The sequence below is a fragment of the Scatophagus argus genome, chromosome 16 (assembly GCF_020382885.2).
Source record: "Scatophagus argus isolate fScaArg1 chromosome 16, fScaArg1.pri, whole genome shotgun sequence".
In the NCBI taxonomy this organism is placed as follows: Eukaryota; Metazoa; Chordata; class Actinopteri; family Scatophagidae; genus Scatophagus; species Scatophagus argus.
Genome location: NC_058508.1, coordinates 1,444,992 through 1,451,187, shown reverse-complemented (window position 1 = coordinate 1,451,187; position 6,196 = coordinate 1,444,992). Strand labels below are relative to the sequence as shown.

The window sequence follows — 6,196 nt, the reverse complement described above, 5'->3', positions numbered from 1 at the left end:
TCACCACACTGCATGTCGGTAATGTGCCTTAGGTTTTTTATTTATATTTATTGACAATTTTACTTTCATCTTACTTAGTTTATTTTGCATGCCATTTGCTTTTTTAAATATTTTATATGTTTATTTCTTTTTCTACTTTGTGTTCTACTTATTGCGTCATTTGAAAAATGCAATTTCAATCCTCCTCTGTGCTGCCCATATGGCAGAATTGACAATAAAGTTGACTTTTAACTTTGAACTTTTTTCGTGACTTATTTCTAATTAAGACACACATCGTCCCTTCGATAGCTCAGTTGGTAGAGCGGAGGACTGTAGAGGCTTCGGTGCTGAAATCCTTAGGTCGCTGGTTCGAATCCGGCTCGAAGGAGAATTGTTTTGGGGGCAGCCGTGGCCTAGAGGTTGGAGAAGCGAAATGCACAGAGACCCTGTGATCGGAGGGTCACCGGTTTGATTCCCCCACCGGACAGGCAGGAAAAATTTGGGTGTGGTGGAGTGATTCATGCGATAAAATGTTCCCCCTCTTCATTAGCCGGCTGATGTGCCCTTGAGCAAGGCACTTAACCCCCCAATATGCTCCTCGGGCGCTTGATGCTGCCCACTGCTCCTGTGTGTGTTTCACTGCATGTAATTTGCCAGGTGTTGCATGTGTGTGTTCAACTAAGGATGGGATAAATGCAGTAGTAAAATTCAGTATGTGTTGATTGATTGAAAGTTGATTCTTCTTCTTCATTTTGTGTTCTTTCAATTTATGTTTATCTATCTGTTGTTAAGGAGTTTGTATAGTTTATCATATTATTAGTGTCACCCCTTCTTGCTGAAACAAGCCCAGATGTTCATTTTAAGGGTCTGGAATGAAATAATTAAAATTCAAGTTTATGTTTTGAATTGTTTGGAATTAGCAGCACCATAAACAGAATGTTAGACATACTGAGGTTATAAGTACGAGTTCTGGGTGTACAACTAAAATTTGCATATGCCATCACACCACACCACCACGAAAGTAGTGGCCAGAGGATTTCTGACACCAAAGTTATAACTTATTGTGCATGCATGTTTAAGATTTTTGTGGAAGCAGACAGTGTGCAGTATTAAGAGACCTATCATTTCTTTAAGACTCAAATACGTAACTTTCTTCCCTGTACCTCTTTGTCTTTGTTTCAATATTTGAATATAATATGATTAGCTGTCTGTTTGAAAATATATGAAAAATAGATGTTTAAAATATGCAATTTTAATCTATTCCTATCTATTCCTTTGAACTGGCATGACAACTTCATCATGCCAGGTCAGCACATAGGCCTAAGGGTGAGGGTTAGCTAAACCTTGACAGAGGTCTGGAAGTAGTAGGAACTAATCAGTGCAGAATCAGTCTTTGCTAATGCAAGAGATGACAACTCATGCACTGGCTGCTGTGTCGGCATGTCTCCAACAGCTGCTGTTTCCACCAGAGGTACCAAAAATAGGCATAGTCATCCAGTTCAGTATTTTACAAAAGCATCCTTCAGAGCTGCCTGGCATCTGTCTACAGCTTATTTCACTGCTGAACAACAGCACAAACACCAGCAGATCATCTCACCATGGATGTGTTGTGCAACAGCAGGGACAATTTGGTTATTGGCAAGAGGGTCAGTGATTATTGGGAATAATCATTGAAACAAAAGTGTATGCTTTATACACATAAAATCAGGGCCAACAGCCAAATGAATGCATCAAAGCAAACAGTCTCTTATATTTACCAAGGGTAAATCTGAGAACTGACTGTTAGGAATCCAGCTGCCATCACAAGTATGTTCACAATAACCACAGACAACGATGAGTTAAATTATAACAGGATTTATTAACACCGCAAGCATCCAGGGATAAGTATCACTTTGCAATAAACACTATTATAATCTAAGTTTATCTACATACATTAACTACTAACTACAACACAGGTACAGCAGTGAGGATATATCTATACAGTATGTGTGTATATTATCTTGATGTACGGGTCAGGGAGTGTGTGTGTAAAAGAGACAGAAAGAGAAAATGGCGACAGAGTCATGTGAGTTACGTATCAGTGAAAGCCAAGATGGCGGCGGAGTAATGCGTCGGGTGTGCCCCTTGAAGCCAAGATGGCGGGTGGCCATGTGAGTGGTGTGTCAGCAAGAGCCAAGATGTCAGCAGAGTGACACGCGGGGAGTATTTAAGCCGGCAGGTAGCTGCGTTCTTGCCTCTCTTTTTCCTCCTTGTGGTTTGGTAGCCTGCAGCGGACGCTGTTTTTTTCATCTGCAGCAGTGGTGGTGACGGGAGTGGCTCACCCGACGTTAGCGTGGCTACACAGCGTGGCTGCACGGTGTGGCCTCCCTTCCCTCGCCTTCTCCTTATCAGTGCACCGGGCAGGTGCTGCTGTTCTGGTTGCGGAGCTGTTCTGGACACGGAGCGTTTGTCCGAGACACTTGTAAAAGGATTCTAAGTTTAATTTAACAGCAACAGCATTGTGTTGGTTGTGTTTTGTGTTTTATTCTTGTTTTGTTTTCTTGGTTATTTGTTATTTTGATTTATTGCGTAGATTTAGGTTTAATTTTTGTTTTAATCTGCATTGGGGTTGGATTATGTATGTATGTATTTACATTTCCTTGGATTGTTTTCTGGGTTAAATTCAGTAAGATAGATATAGTCAATGTTTTTCCTTTCTTTTTCTTCTTTTGTTCATTTATTGGAGTGTGTGAGTACATGTGTATTTTTAGGTTGCCATGTTGTTCATGTTGTTGGGTCCCTGTGATTAATATTTCTTTTCGTCTTTTCGTCTTGCTGTACAGGAGCTGTGGCCTGGTGGTGACGGTCCCCTTTTCCTGGTGGTGGGTTTTGTCTCCACATCCTTATTTTACTGGATTGTAGTGTCACGGGTGTGTAGGTTGCTCCCTTTTCCTTATTGTGGTTTCTTTCTCCACCCTCAGTACACCGCAGCCCTGTTGGCCTTTGGTTTTATTTTTCAGGGCCCCAACATACCTCATTCTGCGATGGGCAACAAATTTTAGTATTTATGATTGAATTTGACTGCTGTGGCTGTTTTCCTTCTTTTTTTTGTGTGATTTAATAAAATTTGTTAATTGTACACGTCCCTTGCCCTGTGTGTGACCCGCACCTGTGTGCCTATTTCTATTTCCTGGGGTTGAGACACCTCTCCCCCAGGTGGCGTTGTCAGCAGCTTTTGTCCGTCTCTCACTTCCCTCCTGAACTCTGCCACATATACATGCATGTGTGTGTTATTTTTATTTTATTTTAATCTGTTTATTTGTTCATTTAGTATTGTAGGGCATAATGACTGTTCCCTTAACACGACTTGGTCTTAATCCTGTCTTTGTTTTCTCTGTGGACTTAAAAAAAATTTAACAAACAATTAATCAATTTTCAAGGTGTCAGCCACCAAACCTACATGTTTTTGTGGAACCTGCTTAGTGCCTTGAATTCAGAGGTGATTTATCCCTCCTATCCTAGAAGTCTGAAGAGAGACATTGTGTTTTAGACTTGCTAACTTGACCTTCTGGAGTTGCTTGCGGGCTAAATGAGCCATCAGCCTCAGCAATGTCTACAGAGGTAACAGGAAGTGTGAAGTAAGTTACTTATGCCATATTATCAGGGTAACTTACACCCAGTAGACAACCAATAATTTTTTTATAATAACCATAATTTCTCAGAGGAAATGCACAGTGTATCATGTCTAAGTTGTTCCTGTATGGATAAAAAGTTAAATTGCTCAACATATGCAAACCATGAAGATGCTGTCAAGAAAATAAAGAACAGTCTTTGCCTAGAGGACAAAACGATAGGACTGAATTAACAGAGGGACATTTTCTGTACCCAAATAACACGTTAGCTTGACCTTTCAGAGCCATTTGTGGCTAGAAAGCCTCAAGCTACAGCAATGAAGCAAGCCACAAACAGGAATAATATCAACCCTTTTAATATCCTTGTAACAGTGTTAAGATTTTTCTCCGGCACTTCTCCTCATGTCTCTGTCTGGCTAAATTTCAAAACAATACTGCAAGCTGTGCTGAAAAGGAATAATCTGCCAAAAAGCAGATGTGATATCTTAAAGATTTATGTTTTTTAAAGGTGTCTGGACTTGGCCTTATGAAATCAAATAGCCATCTCATAAATACAGACTGCAGCAGAAAACAGACCCAGAGACCCTAGTCAATTTATTCAGTGCATGTTCATTATTTAGTGGCAGCCCATAACTAGTATGAGTCACTGAACATTACAAGTAAGTAAATTTAAAATTGATCTTCATTATTAACTTTAATGAAATACTAAGTTCATCCTGGGGTTCATCAAGATCACTACATATGAACTGAACTATATCTGTAATTTGTCATAAGGAATGCCTAGTGGGGAAGTGGCTAGTTTTGGTTTATACCACCCCATGTAACTATATTTTGACCTTTGTGATTATTTTATATAACTGTTTAAACTTTGAAAGTTCAAAACTGAAAACTGTTCAGCTAATACACCTACCTGAAAATGTAGTGCTTCATCCAACACATGCATTTATAATCACCAGAGAAGATGATTTTGCTTGTCTTTTATGCTCTGCTGGTTTTCACAGCAGAGATATATGTCCATGTATATGATATATGCCATATACATTCCTTATGATCAAAACATTCTACCTAGAAGGGATGAACATCTTTCTGAGCTTTACTTTGTACCTGCAGGAGAGCACTGAAAACATGATGGTTTGACAGTGTGTCTACCCAGGAGGTGTTTCAGGCTAATTTTTTCAACCTATTTTCTTGTCTATTTTAAGCAGTTAAATGTTATAGCTGGTATAGATGAGGGTAATAAAACTTACAGTTTTCTACTGTACTGGAGTAAAAGAGTGGGTAAATGACATTTCTCTCTGGAATGCAGTGAAGTAAAAGTGGAAAATATTCATTTTCACTGCTTCACATACTGCTCGATAGTTTAATCTATATTAATGTGTCATATCTCATTTGGTTCTGCAAAAGGCCCAGTAACAAGTAGCCAGATAAATGCAGGAAAATAACAAGTGCAATGTGTTCCCTCTGAAACAAGAGGGGATGAAAGCCTCCTTTTCCAAGTAGAGTAGAAGTATACAGTTGTAGGTAATAGAAACAACTTTTTTTCAGTGTTTGAAGTTGTGTTGAATAGCACATTATCTCAAAACTTAAACACTGTAGATTCATGAGCCTTAGAAACCAGTGTTGTTGGGTCCACTGTGGTTGCACTGACTATTCGAGTGAAGGAACGGTCCATAAATGGCGCACATCAGGTGCTAAAAAAGATTAAATAAGGACTATGAAGACATATTGTATTTCAGGAATATGAGTAGAATTGTAAGATATTTTTACAAATATAAATGCCTCAATATTTCCATAGCTGTTAGGGGCCCCATGCAATTGTCTTGCCTAATTATAAACTGTATCCTTAAAGATACAAATTGTTTCTTTAAAGAGAGACAATTTGAGTGGAAAAATTTGCATAAAGGTTCACCCATTTGATATATAAACTCTGTGAATGTCACGCCTTGTGTTTAGGTTATGCTTTGTCTTTTGGTTTTTAGTCCATGTGTCATGTTTCATGTTTGTCTTGTCATGTGTTTCCATGTATTATCCAGGTTTTTGTGATGTCCTGTTTTTTTTTTTTTTGAAAGTGTCACTTCCCCTGTGTGTCTCCGTTTCATGTAGCTTTGCTTTTCAATTTCAATTTCAATTTATTTTTATATAGCACCTTATACAATCAAAATTGTCTCTAGATGCTTTACAGCAGTGCTTCTCAATTATTTTCTGTTGCCCCCCCCCCCCAGCAAGAAGAAAACAATTCGCACCCCCCCACCCACCCACTCTCCGCCGCGACTATAAATAATAGTAATAATAATATGTAATAATATTTAATAATATGTAATAATATGATGCTAACAGTGCTGGCTGGTTTACTGAAGTAGCATTCACAAAGCGGGATGATTGTTGGCAATATTCGGCACGTTTTCGCTGAAAAAACTCCAGCGGCTTATCAGCATGATTGGGATGTAATGTCTTCAAGTGGCGCCTTAATTTATTTGGCTTCATGCTGTCCGCTGCCAGCATTTTTAGACACAGTAAACACACCGGTCTTTCGTCTACCACTGCTGTCACAGTGAAGCCAAGCTACATATGCTTCGTCATATTTCCTCGTCTTAGCTTTCGGGTGA

The 6,196-nt window shown here is 39.1% G+C and overlaps 1 non-coding gene across 1 annotated transcript; it reads left to right on the top strand.

Annotated features, from left to right (window-relative positions):
* The first annotated feature begins 278 nt into the window (after positions 1 to 278).
* trnay-gua lies at positions 279 to 367 on the top strand. Its single transcript is given in 2 exon segments — positions 279 to 315; positions 332 to 367. It is a non-coding gene; the product is annotated as a tRNA-Tyr (tRNA).
* Positions 368 to 6,196: the final 5,829 nt, after the last annotated feature.